Source organism: Pongo abelii, chromosome 4, assembly GCF_028885655.2.
Source record: "Pongo abelii isolate AG06213 chromosome 4, NHGRI_mPonAbe1-v2.0_pri, whole genome shotgun sequence".
Classification (NCBI taxonomy): domain Eukaryota; kingdom Metazoa; phylum Chordata; class Mammalia; order Primates; family Hominidae; genus Pongo; species Pongo abelii.
Window position 1 is genome coordinate 142,843,501 of NC_071989.2, and position 25,055 is coordinate 142,868,555.

General features: G+C 46.4%; 1 non-coding gene across 1 annotated transcript; it reads right to left on the bottom strand.

Annotated features, from left to right (window-relative positions):
- Positions 1-19,839: 19,839 nt before the first annotated feature.
- LOC112133537 (U6 spliceosomal RNA) lies at positions 19,840-19,946 on the bottom strand. The gene has a single exon (XR_002915184.1). It is a non-coding gene; the product is annotated as a U6 spliceosomal RNA (small nuclear RNA).
- Positions 19,947-25,055: the final 5,109 nt, after the last annotated feature.

Here is a 25,055-nt window from a genome sequence, read left to right on the forward strand (position 1 = left end):
AAGATTTGTTAAAAATGGATAAACCAAGGATATATTTCAGGAAGTTATTCTCAAAGAAAGAAAATGAAATAATAAATGTAACAGAAAAATTTCAGGTAATAAAAAACAAACATACAATAGAAATAATTTTTTTTTTTGAGACAGAGTCTCGTTCTGTCACCCAGGCTGGAGTGCAATGGCATGATCTCAGCTCGCTGCCACCTCCACTTCCTGGGTTCAAGCGATTCTCCTGCTTCAGCCTCCTGAGTAGCTGAGATTACAGGTGCGCACCACCACGCCCAGCTAATTTTTGTATTTTTAGTAGAGACAGGGTTTCACCATGTTGGTCAGGCTGGTCTCAAACTCCTGACCTCGTGATCCACCTGCCTCGGCCTCCCAAAGTGCTGGGATTACAGGTGTGAGCCACCATGCCTGGACGATAATTTTTTTTTAATATGAAACTTTGTTCTTCCGAAAGACTAATTAAAATGACAAAACTCGGGTGAGCTAACAAAGAAAAAAAGAATAAACAAATATTAGGAATGAAGAAGGAGACATTACAAGAGATCACATCTACATCTAAAAATTACTAAGAAGTTACGAACAACTTATTGCCAATAAAAACATATAGATGAAATGAAAAAAATCCCAGAAATAATAATTTACCAAGTGACTCATGAAGAAGGAGAAAACATGAATAGTCCTATAACTATTAGAGATTGAAACTGGCCAGGCACGGTGGCTCACGTCTGTAATCTCAGCACTTTGGGAGGCCTAGGCAAGTGGATCACCTGAGGTCAGGAATTCGAGACCAGACTGGCCAACATGGTGAAACCCCGTCTCTACCAAAAATACAAAAAACTATCTGGGCGTGGTGGCAGGTGCCTGTAATCCCAGCTACCTGGCAGGCTGAGGCAAGAGAATCGCTTGAACTCAGGAGGTGGAGGTTGCAGTGGCCAAGACTGCACCATTGCACTCCAGCCTGGGCGACAAGAGCAAGACTCTGTCTCAAAGAAAAGATTGAAACCATAATTTAAAATCTTCCACAAAGAAAACTCCAAACCCAGATAGCCTAACCTGTAAATTATATTGAATATTCAAGGGAAAATAAATTCTATTCCTACACAAACTCTTCTAGAAGTTCAGAAGTTTCTATTCCCAAAGAACTGGTGTTACCTTCCTCAACTTATTTTATACAGCTAAGGTGACCCTGGTCCCCAAATCTGACAAGGTCAAAATGGAAAAATTAAAGACTGATCTCCTTTATAAACACAGATAAAAAAAACCCTAAACAAAGTATTGTTAAAATTTAGCAACATATAAAAAGGATAGTACATATGACCATCACGTTATATTGAAAAAAAAAAAATTGGCCGGGCATAGTGGTTCATGCCTGTAATCCCGGCACTTTGGGAGGCAGAGGCAGGCAGAACACCTGAGGCTGGAGTTCGAGACCACCCTGACCAACATGGAGAAACCCTGTCTCTACTAAAAATACAAAAAGTTAGCCGGACGTGGTGGTGCAGGCCTGTAATCCCAGCTACTCGGGAGGCTGAGGAAGGAGAATCACTTGAACCATGGAGGTGGAGGCTGTGGTGAGCTGAGGTCATGCCATTGCACTCCAGCCTGGGCAACAAGAGTGAAACTGTCTCAAAAAAACAAAACAAAACAAAACAAAAAAACAAGTTAATGCAATTTATCATATTAACAGATTAAAGGACTACAGTTATCTCAATGGATGCAGGAAAAGTATTTTATAAAACACAACATTGAATTAAATGAATGAAATTTTTTTTTTTTTTTTTTTTTGAGACAGAATCTTGCTCTTTGCCCAGGCTGGAGTGCAATGGCGCAATCTAGGCTCACTGCAACTTTTGCCTCCCAAGTTCAAGCGATTCCCTGCCTCAGCCTCCCGAGTAGCTGGGACTACAGGTGCCCGCCACCATGCCTGGCTAATTTTTGTATTTTTAGTAGAGACGGGGTTTCACCATGTTGGCCAGGCTGGTCTCGAGCTCCTGACCTCAAGTGATCCTCCCGTCTCGGCCTCCCAAAGTGCTGGGATTACAGGCGTGAGCCACCATGCCCAGCCTTGAATAATTTTGTATTTTCTTTTTTTTCTTTTCTTTTTTGAGACAGAGTCTTGCTCTGCCGCCCAGGCTGGAGTGCAGTGGCACGATCTCGGCTCACTGCAAGCTCCGCTTCCCGGGTTCATGCCATTCTCCTGCCTCAGCCTCCCGAGTAGCTGGGACTACAGGCGCCCGCCACCACGCCTGGCTAATTTTTTGTATTTTTAGTAGAGATGGGGTTTCACCGTGTTAGTCAGGATGGTCTCGATCTCCTGACCTCGTGGTCCGCCCGCCACGGCCTCCCAAAGTGCTGGGATTACAGACGTGAGCCACTGCGCTCGGCCTGAATAATTTTTTAAAGGTTACTTTTATCAAACTGGAAATGTAAACAAGCTTTCTTGATCATATAAAGGCTGTCTTTAAAAAAATAACTAAAACAAGGATTATACCACGTGGTGAAACAACGAAAGTTTTCCCTTTGAAAACTGGAACAAAACAGAGATATTCATTACTACCACTGTTTTTTTTGTTTTTTTTTTTTTTGAGACTCCCGTCTCGCCCTGTCGCCCGGGCTGGAGTGCAATGGCTTGATCTCCGCTCACGGCAAGCCCCGCCTCCTGGGTTGGAGTGCAATGGCGTGATCTCCACTCACTGCGAGCTCCCAGGCTGGAGTGCAATGACATGATCTCCGCTCACGGCAAGTTCCGCCTCCTGGGTTGGAGTGCAATGGCGTGATCTCCGCTCACTGCAAGTTCCGCCTCCTGGGTTGGAGTGCAATGGCGTGATCTCCACTCACTGCGAGCTCCCAGGCTGGAGTGCAATGGCGTGATCTCCGCTCACTGCAAGCTCTGCCTCCTGGGTTGGAGTGCAATGGCGTGATCTCTGCTCACTGCAAGCTCCGCCTCCTGGGTTCACGCCTTTCTGCTGCCTCAGCCTCCCAAGTAGCTGGGACCACAGACGGATGCCACCACGCCCGACTAATTTTTTGTATTTTTAGTAGAGATGGGGTTTCACCGTGTTAGGCAGGATGGTCTCGATCTCCTGACCTTGTGATCCGCCCGCCTCGGCCTCGCAAAGTGCTGGGATTACAGACGTGAGCCACCGCGCTCGGCCTGCATAATTTTTTAAAGGTCACTTTTATCAAACTGGAAATGTAAACAAGCTTTCTCGATCATATAAAGACTGTCTTTAAAAAAATAACTAAAACAAGGATTATACCTCGTGGTGAAACAATGAAAGTTTTCCCTTTGAAAACTGGAACAAAACAGAGATATTCATTACTACCACTGGTTTTTTTTTTGTTTTTTTTTTTGTTTTTTTTTTTTTTTTGAGACTCCCGTCTCGCCCTGTCGCCCGGGCTGGAGTGCAATGGTTTGATCTCTGCTCACGACAAGCCCCGCCTCCTGGGTTGGAGTGCAATGGCGTGACCTCCACTCACTGCGAGCTCCTAGGCTGGAGTGCAATGGCGTGATCTCCGCTCACGGCAAGTTCCGCCTCCTGGGTTGGAGTGCAATGGCGTGATCTCCACTCACTGCGAGCTCCTAGGTTGGAGTGCAATGGCGTGATCTCCGCTCACTGCAAGCTCCGCCTCCTGGGTTCACGCCTTTCTGCTGCCTCAGCCTCCCAAGTAGCTGGGACCACAGACGCATGCCACCACGCCCGGCTAATTTTTTGTATTTTTAGTGGAGACGGGGTTTCACCGTGTTAGCCAGGATGATGTTGATCTCCTGACCTCATGATCCACCCGCCTTGGCCTCCCAAAGTGCTGGGATTACAGGAGTGAGCCACCGCGCCTGGCATCATTACTACCACTTTTATTTAACATTATACTAGCGGTTCTGGCCATCACAGTAAAAAAAAAAAAAAAAAAAAGAGGGGCCGGGCGCGTTGGCTCCTGCCTGTAATCCCAGCACTTTGGGAGGTCAAGGCAGGCGGATCACTTGAGATCAGGAGTTTGAGACCAGTCTGGCCAACATGGTGAAACCCCACCTCTACTAAAAATACAAAAATTAGCCGCGTATGGTGGCAGGTGCCTGTAATCCCACCTACTTGGGAGGCTGAAGCAGGAGAATCACTTGAACCTGGGAGGGAGAGGTTGCAGTGAGCCGGGATTGCACCACTGCACTCCAACCTGGGTGACAGAATGAGACTCTGTCTCCAAAAAAAAAAAAGAAATAAAAGGAGTAAGGATTGTAAAAAAAAGCAAAAATTATGATCATATACAGAAGGAATTTTAAAATCTATAATTAGAATTAATCTATAATTCAAGTTTCCTGGACTTCAGAAAAACTCAATATATAAAAATCAATGTGTTTAACAGCAAAAAAGGGAAAATTCTATTTTAAAAGGACAGCCTTCATAATATAATTTTAAAATACCAAATTATTTGGAATTTAGTAAAAGTTGAATAAGTCTCTAATGCAGAAAAATATATAGTATTATTGACAAACCAAAGAAGATCTCAGTAAATAGAGTAATATATGATGTTCATGGATTTGAAAACTCAATATTACAAACATTGTCAGTTCTTCTCACAGTGATACGTAGACTTAATGTAATTTCTAATAAAAAACCAATGTAGCTAGGCGCAGTGGCTCACATGAGTCTGTAATCCCAGCACTTTGGGAGGCTGAGGCTGGAGGATCGCTTGAGCCCAGGAGTTCGAGACCAGCTGGGCAACATGACAAAACCACATCTCACATCTCTACAAAAAACATATAAAAATTAGCTGGGCATGGTGGCACACACCTGAAGTTCCAGCTACTCAGGAGGATAAAGTAGGAGGATCACCTGAACCCAAGAGTTCAAGGCTGTAATGAGTTATGATCATGCCATTTCACTCCAGCCTGAGTGACAAACCGAGATGGATTTTTTTCTAGAACTTGGTAAGATAATTTTTACATTTACATGGATATGTGAAAGACCGAGAAGAACTAGGTCACTACAGAGGAAGAATGAAGTTAAAGAAATTACTCTACTAAATTACTATAAAGCTGTTGTAATTAAAAGGGGATGGCATTGATTTGGGGATGCGCAATAAGCCCAATGGAAAAGAGATGAGATCACAGAAATAGACCCACACATATTTAGACGCTTGATGTATGACAGAGATGGCACTATATAGCAGTGGCAAAAAGACTCTCAATAAACTTTGCTGGGATATCTGAGTACCCGTATGTGAAAATAATAAAATTGGACCCCTACCTCACACCATACCTCAAAATCAACTCCAGTGTCATATGGCCCTAAATATAAAAGATAAAATTACAAAGCTTTAAAGTAATAATGTAGAAGAATATCTTCATAGTCTTGGATTTTAAAAGTTTTCTTAAGTAAGGTACAAAAAGTAATATCACAAAGGAAAGATGGACAAAATTAGGAATACCTGTTCATCAAAAGACAACATTGAGTGAAAGGCCAGCCACAGAGTAATAGAAGATAATTGCAACAGATAAAACTGACAAAACTCTTGTTGCTAGAATATATACAGAATTCATATCAATTAATGATAAAAGACAGGCAATCCAGCAGAAAAATGGGCAAAAGATAGGAACTTTGCAAAAAAGAAATCCAAAAGTCAGTAACATAAAAATGTGATCAACTTCTTTAGTAATGTGGGAAAGGTAAAATAAAAGCATAATAAAGTACTACTACACACTTACCAAACTGACCAAAATTTAAAATTTTGACAATTCCAAGTTTTAGCAAAAACACTCATTCATGTAAATTTACACAAACTTGTATAACTACTTTAGAATACACTTCAGCATTATCCAATTAAGCTGAAAATAACATACTCTATGCCCCAGCAATTCTGCTCTTAGATAAATATCCTACAGAAAAGTGAGCTTACGTGCATCAGGAAACATGGACAAGAATGTTCATAGAAGCATTGTTTGTAGTAGTCTTGTCATAGGTCAGGTTCTTAGGAAACATGCTGGGATAGAGTTTGGGGTACAAGATATTTATTAGGATGAACATTGATATGGTTTGGATATTTGTCTCCTTCAAATATCATGTTGAAATGTGACCCCCCAATGCTGGAGGTGGGCCTAGTGGGAGGCATCGGGTCACAGGGCTGATCCCTCATGAATGGTTTGGTGCCCTCGCTGCAGTAATGAGTGGTAATGAGTTCACAGGAGAGCTGGTTGTTTAAAGGAGCCTGTTACTTCCTCCTCTCTTGCTCCATCTCTTGCCGTGTGACACACATGCTCCCCCTTTGCCTTCTGCCATGAGTGGAAGCTTCCTGAGGTCCTTCTGGAAAGTAGATGCTGGCAGCATCATGCTTCACGTACAGCCTGCAGAATGGTGAGCCAATAAGCCTACTTTTTTTCTTTTTTTTTCTGTTCTTCTCCTTCCACCTCTTTTCTTTCTTTTTTCTTTTTTTTTTTTTTTTTTTTTTTGAGATGGAGTTTTGCTCTTGTTGCCCAGGCTAAAGTACAATGGCGCGATCTCGGCTCACTGCAACCTCCTTCTCCTGGGTTCAGGCAATTCTCCTCCCTCAACCTCCCGAGTAGCTGGGATTACGGGCACCCACCACCACATTGGGCTAATTTTTGTATATTTAGTAGAGACAGAGTTTCACAGTGTTGGCAAGGCTGGTCTCGAACTCCTAACCTCAGGTGATCCAACCACCTAGGCCTCCCAAACTGCTGGGATTACAGGCTTGAGCCACCGCACCCAGCCCTCTTTTCTTAATAAATTACCCAGTCTCAGGGATTCCTTTACAGCAACACAAATAGACTAATACAAACATCTATGAAGGGAAAGGAGAAAAAGCAGGATTGGTCAGAAGTTAAAACTGTGATGCAGGCCTAATGAAGCCCAAGCCAAGGTGGCAGGGAACTCTGGTGCAAATAGTGTGCATCTGAGTTGTCCTGTGTTGGATGAAAATGGCCCGGCCTCCATTCACTTGCTTTCGTTGGATACTAGATGCAAGGTGCTCTGGAAAGGATACGATGTTGGGCAAGGCAGCTCTCTGTAGCTCAGGTGGACCCCAAAGCAGCTGTCATCTGAAGGTTTCTGCTGATCACACCCCCTACAACTGGACAGCAAATCCTTCCTTGAAGAGGGATCTGGGTGACACATCTCTCTGTCTACCACAGGGCCCAAACTGGAAACAACATAAATGCCTATCAAGTGAAGAAAGGTTAAACTCTGCTGTGTTCATATAATATACTCATAATCCCCTAGTGTCTCCTTGTGCCACCTGATCAGTCACTATAGGTTGGTCTTTTTTCTAGAATCATATATTAATGGAACTATATAGTATATACTAATTATTTTGAGGCTCATCTATGTTGTTGTATGTAACAGCAGTTCATTCCTTTTTATTGTTGAGCAGTATTCCATTATCTGGATATATGGCAATTTGTTTTTCCACTATTTTGTTGATAGACATTTGGATTATTCCCAGTTTGGGGCTGTTATAAATAAAGCTACTATGAACATTGTGTACAAATCTTTGTGTGGACATATGCTTTCATTTCTCTTTGGTAAATACCTAGGAATGGAATGGCTGGGTCATATGATAGGTATATATCTTTTTAAGAAATGATCTAAGTGTTTTCCGAAGTGGTTGTTCCATTTTGCATTCTCATCAGCAGTATATGAGAGAGTTCCTATTGTACCCTTCCTGGACTCCATCTTTGCCAATACTTGATTTGGTCAGTTATTTTGTTTTCTTGTTTGTTTTTCTGTTTTGAGATGGAGTCTCGCCCTGTCACCCAGCCTGGAGTGCGGTGGCAAGATCTCAGCTCACTGCAATCTCCACCTCCTGGGTTCAAGCGATTTTCCTGCCTCAGTCTCCCAAGTAGCTGGGATTACAGGCGCGTGCCACCATGCCCTGCTAATTTTTGTATTTTTAGTAGAGACAGGGTTTCACCATATTGGCCAGGCTGTTCTCAAACTCCCGACCTCAGGTGATCCAGCTGCCTCGGCCTACCAAAGTGCTGGGATTACAGGTGTGAGCCACCACGCCTAGCCTGGTCAGTTATTTTAAATTCTAGCCCTTCTAGGGGGCATGTAGTTTTAATTTGTAGTTGCCTAATGACAAACTGTGTTGAGCATCTTTTCATGTATTTATTTGCCATCTAAATATATTTCATTGATGAGGTGCATATTCAATTCTTTTGCCCATTTTTCAGTTGGGTTATCTTTTTATTGAGTTTTAAGATATATGTTTTACAATTTTTTTTTCCAGTCTGTGGCTTGCCTTTCATAATAGCTCTTAATCTTGATGACGCCCAATTTATCGATTTTTATAGTTTGTGCTCTTTGTAGCCTATTTAAGAAGTCTCTGCCAAACCCAAGATCACTAAGATTTTCTGCTATGTTTTCTTCTAGAAGTTTGATAGTTTTAGCTCATACATATAGGCCTATGATCCATATCAAGTTAGCGTTTTGTACTAGCCTAAGAGTCAAGGTTCATTATGTTGCATATGGCTATACAATTGTTCCAGCACTATTTGTTGGGGAAAGATTGTTCGCTCCTCATTGAATTGCATTGGTAGCATTTGTTGAAAATCTATTGACCATATATATGAGTGTTCTATCTTGACACCAACACTACATTTTTACAGCTTTTAATTCACATGAATTCATTTAGTATGAGATCTGAAGTAAAGATCTGGACTTATTTTGTCCCCATTAGTTAACCAATTGTCCCTGCAAAAATTAAAAAAAAAAAAAAAATCATGTTTCTTATCCCTACTGTTTTGAGGCCCAAGTTTACCACAGCTTTATTATGCCATATATGAGTCTATTTCTGGGCAATTATTTTTCATTGATGTGTCAGTGGCTTAGTATTAGTTCTGTGAAGAGAGCTTTTTTTTTTTTTTTTTTTGGTGGGAGCGAGGGTCAAAGTCTTGCTTTGTTGCCCAGGCTGGAGTGTAGCGGCATAATCTTGGCTCACTGCAGCCTTCACCTCCCGGGTTCTAGTGATTCTCGTGTCTCAGCCTCCCAAGTAACTGGGATTACAGGCATGTGCTACCATGCCTGGCTAAATTTTGTATTTTTAGAAGAGATGGGGTTTCACCATGTTGGCCAGGCTGGTCTTGAACTCCTGACCTCAGGTGATCTGCCTGCCTCGGCCTCCCAGAGTGCTGGAATTACAGGCATGAGCCGCTGAGCCTGGCCTGAGAGTTTTGATTAACATTCCTACCTGGGAATAAGGAGGGAGCCAGAGCCCCACCTGCTCTAAAAAGACTGCCCCTCCTCAGACCTTCACAGCACCATCATCAGCAGGAGTGAAAAACCCCTCCACCTACCAACAAGCCCAGCCTTGGGTCCCTCAGACCCTTTATCTCTGCTCACATCAGTTCCCACAGGAGGCCCAGAACACTCAGGTAGCCTGCACCCCAGGACTCGAAGCCCTACGGGATGCCATATTTTGCTTTTCTGACTTCATCTCCCTACCCCATCTCTAGAAATCCTTTCACGGGACTCTCTGAAACTCACCAGTATGGCCCCATATTCTCAGCCCCATTTCTGAATGTCCCCTTCACTTTCTTGCTTTAATGGAAACTGCCTCTCCTGTGTGGATTCTGCCCCCTCTGCAGCCTCTTAAGAGGTGACTATTTTCCCTCTGTGGCCCTTGTGGCCCTGGGTCTAGGGGTAAGGAGTGCCCATTTTGCTCCTCAGTGCCACTTCTAGACAGTTTGCCACCCTCTTTAGAAACACCCATATTTTAATGTCATGCTGTCAGACAAGATCACTGTTATTCCTCCTTTTTGTAGTAATTTACAAAGCCCTGGGTCACTTCCCTCATTCCTTGAGGATGTTTGCTCCTGGCTCCCAGTCCTTGTCTCCCACCTGACTCCTGCTGCAGTTTTTGATGTGAGCATTCATGTAGATGAACCCGCCTCTCAGGCCCTTGACCTCCTCTCCACGATCTTGGCTTCCCTAGTACCTCAGCCTCTTGCTCCCATAGCCAGATTTTGAACCCGTCATTATCTGTCAATGCAATCCCTTCGTCATCTCAATTTCATGCATCTCACACTCCAATAAACACTGCCTTGCTCTCCAGCTCACTCCCGCAGGACCCCAAGTCCAGCAATTCCTCCTGGAACCTACCGCTCCAAGCAAATATTCACCATTCCTCATCCCCATAGTGCCCCCCTTCCCTCCTTACCCAGCTTGGAGTTCATGATCCAATACTCTACTCTCCCCCTGGCCACAATAGTCACCTGGCAAAATCACAACCTCAGTTAAATTCAATCCTCTGCCCCCTCCACCTGTGCACCTCCAGGCTGACCAGAACTGAAGAAAATCTCATAACTGGGCTGACCAGTCTCACTTTAAATTAATGACCACAACCCTCCCTGAGTGAGCCCTAACAGCTGCCCAGCAATCCTACTATATCTCCAAGCCTATTCACACCCCCTCTCCTAGACAACTGCTTCACACCTCCTCTTCCACCTCATTCTCAGCTGACAACCTCTTCCGATTTTGCTAAGAAAATAGAAGCTCTCAGAAGAGAAGTTCCACAGGCCCCACCACTACTCCCCCACCCACCCGCATCTGTGCCCTCCACTCTGCCTGCCATCCCACTGACATGGGCGAGCCGTCCGTGCTCCTATTTCAGGGCAGCCCCTTTTCGTGTACCAGATGCCATCACCTCCCACCTACTCAAAGACTTCATGCCAACACCTAGCCCCCTTCTCACCCACAGCGTCAAATTTCCCTCTCTCCAGGATCATTTTCGTCAGCACACAAAAAAGCTGCAATTCTTCTCAAAGAAAGCCCTCCTCTTGACCCTATTTCTTCTCTCCTCTTTACGGCATAACTCCTAGAAAGAATTCACTCTTTGCTGCCTTCAACTCCTCTCCTCCCTTCCTTGTTCTCCCCCGACTCCCATCAGGGCGCCACCACTACAGCAGAACTGCCTTTTCAAGGACTCTCCACGTTAGATGCAGCCGGCAATTATCGGACCTCACCTTCCTTGCACCTCCGTAGCGTGGAACAGGCTTCTCCTCCCTGGTGTCAGGCTCACATCTCTGTCTCCAGTTTCCCTCCTATGTCTCTAGTTGCCTCTTCTCTGTCTCCTCGCTGACACCCCCTCACCCCCAAGGCTCAATTCTTGTCTCTCGTTACACTCAATCCTTGGGCCTCCTCTTGTCTCTCATCTACACTCACTCCCTTCATCATCTCCTGCAGGGTCCTGGCTTTAAAGGCCATTAAGTTGCTGACCACTTCCACCTGGATATCCCTGGCCTAAACCTTTTTCTAAATTCCAACTCCTGTTGTTTCTAGCCAGTCTCTTGAAGCTGAGTCATGGCCGCCCCTTACCAATCAGTTTCAGCTGGCCAACTCCCTGCTGTCCATAACTGGCCCACTTTCAGGCAGATGTTTGAATTCTGACCCCCAGTCTACAGGGTACAAATTAAGACCTTTCCTCTGTACAGGCCTATAGCGTGAGGGCAGTGGGTCGGTGGACACTGTGGGCCAGGTGGTTCATTCTCCACTCTGAGCTGGCTGAGCCAGCCTGTTGTGGTCACTGTGGCTGCATCTCCGCACCTCACAAGTGGACGAGTGCCTGCCCCTTGGCACCTGTGTAGTCTGCCTGCCCTGTGTCTTCTTTCTGCCTTCCTCCACAGATGAAGTGGCACAGTAACGCATTCCAGGAGGACATCGCTGAGGGCCCCAATTGTGAGAACATTGCCTATCAATCTTGGAGCCTCCACACCAAGCTGGGATTCTCTCTCTTCCGGACTTCATAGCCTTCCAAGACCGCACCGGGGAGAACAGTAAGAGAGCTTTGTAAGGCCACTCTGGCTCCTCACCCACCTTTTCCGGGCTCACTCTTCTGAAGCCATAGCTGACCTAAGCGACCCACCTGGGCTTTTAAAGTGGGCTACATTCCCCCAGGCCCAGGAACTACAAATGGGAGGCCGGGAGTGCTATATGCCGCAGCCAGAGGCATCTGTGCTCCAAAAAGTCTTCTGAGTGGGCTTCTCAGCAGTGGATGGGAATGTAGGGCAGTCTTCCCCTCCCCACACCACTCAGAACTGCAATTTTACAAACCAAGAATTAAAGCCTGGAATACTCAGTGTCCTGCGGTCTCCCAGAGTGGGAGGATCCTAAAGCAAGATGGGCTTCCCTTAGAAGCCAGGCATATTGGCAGGAGGTACCCGGGTAAACAAGCAACCTTGGGGCAATGTTAATCTGCTTTTTCCTCTTCTTCAGTGTCTGGCTGAGTCTAAATTGAATTATTAATCTACTTCTGTGTGCCCGTGTCATTTTCCAGACAACCAGTTTATTCATGACTCGCCCACTATCAATTTCAACATGCAATTTGCAATGAAATTTGACTGATCAGCAATACCATAATTAGTTGCAAATGTCTGTGCTTGTATTTGTTTGGTGTAGGGGCTTTTTCATTAAAGTGACGGAGGCCCATAAACACTATGACTTTGCTCTGGGACACAGGACTCGCAGCAGTTATGTCATGGGCCAGGATAGCAGCGCTGGCAAAGAGATTGTGGGAACTTGAAGTTGCAGCACCAGGGGTTGTGTTGTCATCTTTACAGTCCTGTGTTCACCAAGAGTCATCTGGGTTGGGCAAATGGTGACATGTGTAATCCATGAGGAAGAAGAGAACTGGAGTTACCCTGTGCGGCCTCTCCCTTAAATCTCCCCAGATCCTGCTGGCACACCTGCAGTAACAGGGGGCTTCCTACCTGGTGAGGCAGCTCCCCTTGTGAGAAAGTTCTTCCTTGCCTGGGTTCCCACTTGCCTGTTGTAGGTCTGTCCCACCTAGTCCAGGGTTCTGGTCTTAACTCAGAAATCATTACATTGCGTGAGCTCGGGCCAGTCTCTAAGCCTCAGCTTATTCATCTGAAAAAAGTTGTCCTACCTCAAGGATTTCTAACTGCAAGTAACAGAAAATGGCTCTTAACTTAAGCAGATTGACTAGTTGACTTAAGGAGCAAAATAATAAAGATATTGAGCAGCTCAGAGAATCTCTGGACACATCAGAAAAAGCAGACCCACAGCAATGAGCAAGGCCCCAGATCACACTGAAGAACTGGTTTAGTCAGGGCCTTGCTGCCATCACGGTCATCACCGACACCATGCTCTAGACTCTGCAGGCTAGGCTGCAGGGACCGTATCCGTGCCCTCAGATGCCACCACCTCTACCACCCTGAGGACGCCAGCCTGCTACACCCACAGTAACCATTAAGGAGAGTTCTCTGTGTTCTCTGCTTCCTGGGGTCATTAGCTCCTGGGTTAGTCTGGAGCTTGTGTGGTTGATTGTGAGAGCCTAGGTCCTGTGCCCTTACCCAGCCACTGGGAGGCTGGCAAAAGAGTGCACACGGTACTTGCAGCCTCTACAGAGGGAAATGGGCTCTGTCTCAGAGTGAAGGTAATTTCCCAACACAGGAAGAGGGCTCAGATCCTGGGTAGCCAAAAGAAAGAACAAAGAATCAAATAAGATATAGATGTTAAAGAGGTTTTAGAATATATTAAGCTTGGGGGCTGGACGCCATGGCTCACACCTGGAATCCCAGCACTTTGGGAGGCTGAGGCAGGAGGATCACTTGAGGCCAGGAATTGGAGGTTACATTAAGCTATGATCATGCCACTGCACTCCAGCCTGGGCAACAGAGCAAGACTTTGTCTCAAAAAAGACAAGAAAGAAGAAAGAGAAAGAGAGAGAATATCAAGCTCTACACACCTGCCAAAGATTATTCTTATTCATTCATAAGTATTTCTGCAGATATGAAGAGGGCAAAGTTGTGGTCCTTACCCTCAAAGAGAACACAGTACATTCAGGGAGTAAGAAGGCATGGGTCAGAAGAACCCTGTTCCAGGCAGAGGGTGATGACTCTTGTGGATTCTGAGTGTCCAGATTACATGGTGATTAACTATGAAACACCAGGTCTCAGACGGGTGGGCAGTATCTGGAGGCTTCTGGGACAGCCCAACATTTTCTTGGAGTTGGGTGGTATGTCATATGCTCCCTGTATCCTGTGCATCAGTACACCGATGTCCTATATAGACCCAGACCAGAAGAATCCTGCCCATACATGACTGTTCCCTGTTGATAGCTGTTGTCATTTCTCTGCTTAGTACCTGCTCCCCCTCTTCTGGTAATAGCACCCCAATTTTACCTGGGGAACTACTCTTGTCATTTTCAGCTCATGTGCTTCAGGTGGAATTAATTCCCTGGCGTAAGAGTCGCAGGTGAATCAAGCCTGGCCAATCAGAGCTGTATAGTGCATTATGCACCATGCAGAGTTGCACAGTGGTTGGTTTAGGGATGGGCATGGGACCCAAGCCAAGCCATGAGGTCCAATCAGAGCGAATATCAGATATTCAAGTGGACAGAAAAAGATGCTCTTCTTTCTCTTGGACTTGAAGATGTGAGAGCGTCAGCAGCTGCCGGCAGCTGTCTTGCCACCAGATTCTGAGAACGAGACCAACTCTAAAGAAAGCAGAAGTGAAAAATGACCTGGTCCAGTGACATTTTTGAGCCCCTGGATCAAACTGTGCCTGAAGCCCCAGAATATTTCCATTATGTAAACAAAACCAACCAACAAATAAATAGGTCTCTTGCTTAAACCAATTTGGATGAGTTTCATATCACTTGCAGCTAAAAATGTTGTAATTGGCTCTCACCCACACACCCTGTCAAAGCACCAGCCTACAGCCAAGTCCTTGGGAGTGTCCATAATGAAATCACCAGAGGGTCTTCTCTCTGGTTCAGTAGTTCTTCAGAGCCCCAGGGTAAGGCAAGTCCCCCACTATCCTCCCACTATACAAATGAGAAGATGGAGGGTCAACTGACCAATGGCCAGGGCTATTCAGCAGCAATCTAGAGACCAGGTGTCTGGATGAAGGAACTCTGGTACCATTCCCCAACCTCACCAAAGCTCAGGAATAAGCCAGTCCTGAGAATGGAAGCCAGTCTGGGGAGGTTCAGCCTGGAAACAACCTGATCATATGGCTGAGGCAATGGTTGATAGGGATATCTAGCCAAGTAAATTTGTTTGGCTACGTGGAACTGAAGAAACTAACCTGGGTCTATTATGAAATATTTCCTGGGTAAGCGAAGGCCCAGAAAAAAAGAAATAAATAACTATTTCCTGGCATCATGGTAATATTCAAGCTGAGAGCCCCCACCCATTCTTGGCCCAGGACTCCTCAAAGACAGTCTCCAGGGAGACCAGTCCCTCACAACAATGATCCAGAACCCACGGGAGCCATGGGTACTGGCTGAACTTCATTGCTCGCACCGGTGAATAGCAAACTAACCATGATTTTTTTTTTTTTTCTTGAGACGGAGTCTCGCTCTGTCGCCCAGGCTGGAGTGCAGTGGTACGATCTCGGCTCACTGCAAGCTCCGCCTTCTGGGTTCACACCATTCTCCTGCCTCAGCCTCCCGAGTAGCTGGGACTACAGGCACCTGCCACCACGCCTGGCTAATTTTTTGTATTTTTAGTAGAGATGGGTTTTCACCATGTTAGCCAGGATGGTCTTGATCTCCTGACCTCATGATCCACCCACCTCCGCCTCCCAAAGTCCTGGGATTACAGGCGTGAGCCACCACGCCCGGCCACATGAGTCTTGCCCTTAATGTCCAGCCCTTCAAACTGATGGAAATAATTACCCAAACCTTAAGGGAGCCACTCTCTTTCCCAAGGAAAATACAGAGGCGAGTTTCTACTAGAGATGCAGTCAGCTCCATCCCTTCTAGGGGTTGAAGACCTAGGCCAGGGAGACTGACATGAGGTCCCATGAATTAGAAGCATCTCAGAAAGGGACCAGATGGGGATTTTCCCTGCCACTCTCTGGAAACAGCCTGCCAATCCCCCAGCAGTTCTGAGCTAAGTCAGTTACACAGGTGGAAGGAATTTGGCACAAGTAGAGAGGTCTGTTCAGGCGCAGGGGGGCTGGGTTATGTTGTTGTTGTTTTCTCTGTGCCTATGCTTACCCAAGCACTGGTTATATTTACAGCACCATGTGATAATGTTAGCATCATATTGGAGCCTCACTGTTCTCATCCATTATTAGAAAAATAGGCTTCCCGACCAGGCGAGGTGGCTTATGCCTGGAATCCCAGCACTTTGGGAGGCCTAGGTGGGCAGATCGCGTGAATCCAGGAGTTCAAGACCAGCCTGGGAAATATGGTGAAACCCCGTCTCTCTCTACAAAAAAATTAGCCAGGTGTGGTGGCACACCCCTGTAATCCCAGCTACTCGGGAGGCTGAGACAGCAGAATCGCTTGAACCCAGGAGGTGGAGGTTGCAGTGAGCCAAGATCATGCCGTTGCACTCCAGCCTGGGTGACAAAGCGAGACTTCATCTCAAAAAAAAAAAGAAAAATAGGCTTTCTGGCCAGGTGAGGTGGCTCATGCCTGTAATCCCAGTACCTTAGGAGGCTGAGGTGGGCTTGAGTCCCAGAGTTCAAGAGCAGCTTGACCAGTCCTAACTATTTGGGAGGCTGAGGCAAGAAGATCAGTTGAGCCCAGGAAGCAGAGGCTGCAGTGAGCCGAGATTTCACCACTGCACTCCAGCCTGGGCTATAGAGTGAGACCCTGTCTCAACAAACAAAAACAAAAACAAAACAAAAACAAAAACAAAAACAAAAAATGAAAAAAATTGGCCTCCTAGGAGAGTCCCAGCTTCAAATATCCTGCTTAGCTGTCAGACTCCATGTTCTGATTTGGGTTGTGAAATTGCAGGCCCCACTGAGGACAGTGTTGCCTCTCAGGCAAAGGACCTGGTATCGCATATGCTCTGCAGGCCCCACACACTCTCAATAAGCCAGAGCTCAGCAGAGTTGATAAGCAGATTAAGAATAGGGCTCAGAAAGGACAGGCGTGGTGGCTCACGCCTGTAATCCGATCGCCTGAGGTCAGGAGTTCCATACCAGCCTGGCCAACATGGTGAAACCCCATCTCTACTAAAAATACAAAAATTAGCCAGGTGTGGTGGTGCACGCCTGTAATCCCAGCTACTCGGGAGGCTGGGGCGGGAGAATCACTTTGAACCTGGGAGTCAGAGGTCGTAGTGAGCTGAGATTGTACCATTGCACTCCAGCCTGGGCAACAGAGTAAGACTCTGTCTCAAGAAAAAAAAAAAAAAAAGAATAGGGTTCAGAAGAGGCTCCATGGGCAGCATTTCTGGACCTCTTTTAGAGTCGACATGGCAAGTATTTGCAGCCTGAGAAATAGGTTGAGATGTTGCCTTTCACCACCAATATAAGTAGTTCTAAAAACATCACCTGAAGTTTCAGCCTGTGCTGTTAAAAAAAATTAACCCCCAGTAAAATAACCTGAAAACTGTTCAGCAGTAGCCTCTAAAGTTAAACATAGGCATACCGTATGGCCTAACAATTCCATTCTTAAATACATATTCTCAGCAGAAAGGCATACATATGTGTCCCAAAAGACATGCACAATTTGTAATAGTCGAAGCTGGAAACAACCCAAATTTCTATCAACAGTAGAATGAATAAATTGTGATATAGTCACAAAATATAGCTCTGAGACTGAGAAAAGTATTTTATGCTCAACAACATAGATAAATCTCATTGAGCAAGAGAAGCCAGACATAAAAATAGTATATACTATCTGATTCCATTGACATAAAGTTCACAAATAGGCAAAATTAATCTATGCCGTGAGAGGCCGCGATACTGGTTATCTCGGGGGCGGCAGTGACTTGGAGAGGGCAGAGGGGGCTTTGATGTTCTGTTTCTGGTTACACAGGTGATGGTTACTCAGGTGTGATCACAGGAGCTGTGATTAGCTAATGATTGGTGCACTTTTCTGTAGGTACAGTCCTTGCATTGCTCAATGATGGGGATACATTCTGAGAAATGTATTGTTAGGTGATTTTATCATTGTGGCAACATCATAGAGTAAACTCACACAACCCTTAATGGTACAGCCTACTATGCACCTAGGCTGTAAGGTATGGCCTATTGCTCCTAGACTACAAACTTGTGTAGCATGTTACTATACCAAATACTGTAGGCAATTGTAACACAATGGTAAGTATTTGTGTATCTAAACACAGAAAAGGTACTGTAAAAATACAGTGTAGGCCGGGCCTGGTGGCTCACACCTGTAATCCCAGCACTTTGGGAGGGGGAGGCCAAGGCAGGCGGATAACCTAAGGTCAGGAGTTCAAGACCAACCTGGCCAACACAGTGAAACTCTGTCTCTACAAAAATACAAAAATTAGCTGGGCATGATGGCGGGTGCCTGTAATCCCAGCACTTTGGGAGGGGGAGGCCAAGGCAGGCGGATAACCTAAGGTCAGGAGTTCAAGACCAACCTGGCCAACACAGTGAAACTCTTGTCTCTACAAAAATACAAAAATTAGCTGGGCATGATGGCGGGTGCCTGTAATCCCAGCTACTTGGGAGGCTGAGGCAGGAGAATTGCTTGAACCCAGGAGGCGGAGGTTGCAGTGAGCCAAGATCATGCCATTGCACTCCAGCCTGGGTGACAGAGTGAGCTTCTGTCTCCAAAAAAAAAAAAAAAATGTAAAAGATATAGGGCACTCACCATGAATGCAGCTTGCAGGACTGCAGGTTGCTCCGGGTGAGTGGGTGAGTGAACAGTGAGTGAGTGTGAAGGCCTAGGACATTGCTGTACACTACCATAGACTTTATAAACACTGTACCCTTAGGCTACACTAAATTTATCTAAAAATTTTTTCTTAGGCTAAGTGTGGTGGCTTACGATGTAATCCTAGCACTTTAGGAGGCTGAGGCAGGAGGACTGCTTGACCCCGGGAGTTTGAGACCAGTGTGGGCAACATAGCAAAACCCTGTCTCTACAAAAAATACCAAAATTAGTCAGGCCTGGTGGTGCATGCCCGTAGTCCCAGCTACTCAGGAGGCTGAGGTGGGAGGATTGAGCCTGGGAGGTTGAGGCTGCAGCGAGCTGTGATCACACCACTGCACCCCAGCCTGGGCAACAAAGTGAGACCCTGTATCAAAAACAAACAAACAAAATCCACATACTCAATAAAAAATAAAAATAAAATACATTTTTCTTTCAGGCTGGGTGCAGTGACTCACATCTGTAAATCCCAGCACTTTGGGAGATCCAGATGGGAGGATCACTTGAGGCCAGGAGTTCAAGACTAGCCTGGGAAACATAGTGAGACCTTGTCACTACAAAAAATAAAAAATAATAGCTCAGTATGCTCAGCTACTTGGGATGCTGAGGTGGGAGTCTGAGGTGGGAAGATTGCTTGAGCCCAGGAGTTTGAGGTTGCAGTGAGCAACGACTGTGCCAGCCTAGGCAGCAGAGCAAGACCCTGTCTCAAAAAACATATTTTTCTTTCTTCAATAATAAATTAATTTTAGCTTACTGTAACCTTTTAAATTCTGTTTCAACTTTTTTTTTTCTTCTTCAACTTAATTGTAAGTTTGGGGGTATAGGTGCAGGGCGTGCAGGTTTGCTACATAGGTAAATGTGTGCCATGGTGGTTTGCTGCACAGATCTTCCCATCACCTAGGTATTAAGCCCAGCATCCACTAGCTATTCTTCCTAATGCTCTCCCTCCCTCCACTGCCCCCTGACAGGCCACAGTGTGTGTTATTCCCTGCTCCATATGTCCATGTGTTCTCAGCATTCAGCTCCCACTTGTAAGTGAGAACATGCAGTGTTTGGTTTTCTGTTCCTGTGTTAGTTTGCTGAGGATAATGGCTTCCAATTCCATCCATGCCTCTGCAAAGGACATGATCTTGTTCCTTTTTATGGCTGCATAGTATTCCATGGTGTATATGTACCACATTTTCTTTATCCAGTCTATCATTGATGGGCATTTAGAAAAATATGGAATGCTTCATGAATTTCCATATCATCCTTGCACAGCGTCCATGCTAATTTTCTCTGTATTGATCCAATTTTAGTATATGTGCTGCTGAAGTAAGCATTTTAATTTTTTGGCTGTTGTAAAAACACTTATCTTAAAACACACATTGTACAGCTGTACAAAAATATTTTCCTTTCCCTTTTCTTTTTTTTTTTTTGAGACGGAGTCTCACCCTGTCACCCAGGCTGGAGTGCAGTGGTGTGATCTCGGCCCACTGCAACCTCCGCCTCCTGGGTTCAAGCGATTCTCCTGCCTCAGCCTCCTGAGTAGCTGGGATTGTAGGCACGTGCCACCACGCCCAGCTAATTTTTGTATTTTTAGTAGAGACAGGGTTTCACCATGTTGGTCCAGCTGGTCTCGAGCTCCTGACCTTGTGATCCGCCCGCCTCGGCCTCCCGAAGTGCTGGGATTACAGGCGTGAGCCTCCGTGCCTGGCCAATTAACTTTTTTAATAAGTAGGAGTATACTCTAAAATAATGATAAAAAGTATGGCATAGCAAATACATAAACCAGTAACGTAGTCGCTTATTATTAAGTATTATGTACTGTACATGATTGTATGTGCTATACTTTTACATGACTGCAGTGTAGTAGGTTTGTTTAGACCAGCATCACTACAACTATGTGAGTAATGTGTTGCACTATGACATTATCACAGCTATGATGTCACTAGACAATATAAATTTTTCAATTCCATTATAATCTGGTCTGTTGTTGACTGCAACATCATTATGCAGCATGTGACTATATATTATACTTCAACACAAAAGTTTACTTAAAAAAATAAATAGCGGCCGGGCTTGGTGGCTTACGTCTGTAATCACAGCACCTTGAGAGGCCAAGGTGGGCGGATCACCTGAGGTCAGGAGTTCGAGACCAGCCTGGCCAACATGGTGTAACTCCGTCTCTACTAAAAATAGAAAAAAATTAGTCAGGCATGGTGGCGGGGGCCTGTAATCCCAGCTACTCAGGAGCCTGAGGCAGGAGAATTGCTTGAACCTGGGAAGCGGAGGCTGCAGTGAGCCGAGATCGCACCATTGCACTCCAGCCTGGGCGACAGAGTGAGACTCGGTCTAATAAATAAATAAGTAAATAAGTAAATAGCTAACCCCGCTGACGCTACTGCATGAGAGAATTCCAGGGACAGCCTGGAAACTGAGCATCTCTTTCTGTGGTATCTTCTGCTGATCCTTAGTTACTAGGTTTTCCAAAGTCCTAAAACCTGATGTCAGCAACCAGAGCTGTGGGGACAGAGGAAAAGAGGGAAGTGGCTTAGTAGGATGAGTGTCCCCAGGAGGGGCTGAGAGTGTCACTGGGCACACAGAAGCTCTGCAAAGGGATGGCCCTAGCCCTGCCTGAGCAGACCAGAGAGACCACTGTCTATGTTGAGCTGAGGTTGGCTCCCCACAAGCCTTCTGAGAACCTTGATCTGCTCAGATAAACCCCTTCCTTAGCCCTCTAGAATAAAAAGGAGAGAGCATCTTATTGTAGGCTGTAGGCAGGGGTGGGTGGAGGAGCTGAATTGGGCCCACTTTAGGCTGAGCATTGGATCCCAGTTTCACCAGAGTCTTTCTACATTGTTTGAGCTCTCCCAGATTGTCAGCTTCCTGCTGGCCAAGCTCAGCAACCCTCAGGGCATGGCTTGGCACTTGAGAAGTTTCCTGTGATGTTCACCTGAGTAGGGGTGGGAAGGCTGGAGTTAATGGCCCCACCTGCACCATGTCTCAGGGAGGAGAGTTCCTCACCCAAATGTCTGGATGAAAGGCAAAGAGGTATTCACTGGACCATTCAATGCCAGGGGGCCCTAAGAGTGCCTTGTACACAGTAGGTACTTCCACATCCTTGTTGAAAGTCTAGATGGAATGAAGTCTCCGGTCCTGGGTCTGCCTTAAAGCCAGATAAGAACCTACTCTGTGGGATGGAGAGGCCTCAAGGTTAGGCCCAGAGAAGGCAGGACCTGCCCTAGGCCACACAGAAGTCCCTGGTGGTGGCTGAGTTCTTGGAGAGGACAGTGGCAGCTTGAAAAACCAGTCCATGAAGTCGGAGAGAAGCACATACCTTCTTATTGCCCTGCCTTCTCCCCACGTACAGATGGCAAACTGAGTCTTAGAAGGCATAGGTGCCTAGTCCCTGCCTCACAGCTAATCTGCTGAATCTTGGATTAGTGCTGTGCTATCACGCCCACTCCTCTAATCTCCCTCTCCTTCCCCAGTCCTGAGTTTCTTCACAAAAGCATCACTGCCTACTCACACCCACCCACCCTTTGCGTGCCTCTAGAATAGGGGTCAGCAAACTGTTTCTGTAAAGGGTCAGATGGTAGATCTTTTTGGCTTTGAAGTCCATAGGCCCATAGATTCTCTGCTGCAGCTCCTCAGCTCTGCCTTGTAATGTGAAAGCTGCCAGAGGAAACATGTAAATGAACAGGCATGGCTGTATTCCTTTATTTATGGACGCTGAAATTTGAATTTCACATAATTTTTACACATCTGGCTGAGCACGGTGGCTCATGCCTGTAATCTCAACATTTTGGGAGGCTGAGGCAGGCGGATCACTTGAGGTCAGGAGTTCAAGACCAGCCTGGCCAACATGGTGACATCCTGTCTCTACTAAAAATACAAAAATTAGCTGGGCATCTTGGTCCATGTCTGTAATCCCAGCTACTCGGGAAGCTGAGGCAGGAGAATCGCTTGAACCCGGGAGGTGGAGGCTGCAGTGAGCCAAGATTTTGCCACTGCATTCCAACCTGGGCAATAGAGTGAGACTTCATCTCAAAAAAAAAAAAAAAAAAAAGTAAGAACTATTCTTAGCTCATGGGCTATACAAAAATGGGTAGTGGGCCAGAGTTGGCCTTCAGGCCACAGTTGGCCAATTCTCTGTTGTAGAATGTGCCATCCTGGGGCTCAGATTCCCCATAATCACTGAGGTTGTAAGTCCTGTCCTACCATACGGGTGGTATGAATGGCAAACTGGTTTGCTCAGGAATGGGGGTTTCCTAGGCTTTAGATTTTTTGGTGCTAAAACCAGTACAGTCCCAGGCAAACCAGGACAGAACAGTTGGTCACCCTAGGTAGTAATCATTAACCCAGAGAGGGCCAGGCTTCAGCAGCCAGCTGGCCAGGGTTCAGGTGTGGCCCCCAGGGCCCCCCTCCAGGCACTGCCTTGTCCTTGTGGTTTGTGGTAGGGCCTTGTCCCATTGGGGCTGGCCCTCTGCAGGGAGACGCCCCCTCCTCCTTGCAAGAAAACTTCTGTGGTCTGGGAGCTCTCAAAAGGCAGGAAGTTGAATCATCAACTCCGGTAACGTCTCCGTCAGCCTGTGGGTCTGCCCGGGGAGCTCAGGGCTCCAGGCCCAGGGGGCTGGCTCTGCGCTTTGTTTGCTGCTTTCTCTGAACAGGAAAGCTTCAGAATGAGGCTTCTAGAGAAATGAGAGCTGTTAAGTCAGATGGGGAGGAGCGCTGGATGTCAGGTTGACCAAGACTCTCACCCCGCTCTGGCCTGGACTTGCTTTGTGGCCTTCAATGACTCTCTCGCCCTCTCTGTATTTTGGCTTTGGCTTCTACCACAGAAATGCTGATTCTTGAAATCCTCTTAAATTAGGAGTATGAATGATGACCAAAGTGGGAGCACCCCGGCTTCCGAAGACTCATTGTATCTTCTCTCCCAGGGATGCAGGCTACTCAGACACACTTCCCTGCCTCCTGCCTGCCTGGGAGAAGGACCTGACCAGCCACCCCAGTTCTGGCCACAGGGGCTTTAGAAAGGTGACAAGTCTGGATTCAGGGAGATGGAGGAGAGGGGCAGAAAAGGAGGTCCAGGTTAAAGACGGTTATCCACAGATAACAATGATAACCATACCACCTGTGGTCTATTAAGCACTCACGATGTGCCAGCCTTTGAATGATCTCATTTGATCCTCACAATGACTCTTTCAGTTAAGGATTATCATCATTTTCATTTTATGGGAAAGGGAAATGAAGCCCAGAGAGGATAAGTACCTTGCCCAAGGTCACCCAGCTATCATTGGTGCAGTTGGCATTAACTCTAACTGTGTTAGACTGTGGCTTTGAGGGTTGAGGGCTCAGGAAGCCCACAGGTAGCAAGGGAGGGATGAGACTGGCAGAGAAGTCTAGAGTAGGGTCGGGGGAGAAAGTGTTCTTTCTTCCTGGTGCTGCATAGGGACATCCAGAGAATACTAAGAAGTCCGGGGTTTGCTAGGCTTGGAGACCATGTTCCCAGACCAAGGATCATGAGGACACAGTCCCTAAGCCCAGCAAACCCCAGACTACACACAGTCTGAACCCTGAACCCCTCAAGACCATTTGGAGAATCTGTCGAGGGCTTGAGGAGGAAATTGGATACATAGCAGGATTTTGCTACAGAGCAGAAATGAGCATTTACTTTCTGAGCAAAGACAGCCCTTCTCCAAGGATGCCCCTTGGTGTCTCTGTATGTACCTCCCCAACCCAGCATGGGTGCCATGTTCAAGGTTCAGACAGAGGACCACAAGCCCCATGCTGCACCATGCATAATGTCCCTCTTCCCCTTTGAGGGAGGGGACAATGGGAGCTTGGCAGAGTTTGACCATCCTTAGCAGAGGACCACACCTACGAAGGGCCAATAGGGCCACTGATGGGCTGTGCTCATGGGGTGGGGGCACCCCCAACTTGCTGTCCTCAGTAACACAGCCGATAGATGTCTCTGAGAAAAGAGGCCAACCCAGCTGTGCCAGGCAACTGACTGGACCCCTGACTTGGATTCAGGTCAGGTCTAAAGATGCCTTCTCCCCTATTAGCATCAGGTTCAAAGCCAGGCTTAGCCAAACCCTAAACATTCCTTACACTTTCTGGGGAACCACGAAATTCTTCATGAAGCCCTTAATTTAAAAAGCATCTTGCAGGCTGGGCACGGTGGCTCACTCCTGAAATCCCAGCAGCACTTTGGGAAGCCGAGGCGGGCGGATCACGAGGTCAGGAGTGAGACGAGCCTGGCCAACAGAGTGAAACCCCTTTTCTACTAAAAATACAAAAAACTAGCCGGGTGTGGTGGCACGTGCCTGTAATCCCAGCTACTTGGGGGGCTGAGGCAGGAGAATCGCTTGAACTTGGGAGGCAGAGGTTGCAGTGAGCCGAGATCATGCCACTGCATTCCAGCCTGGGTGACAGTGTGAGACACA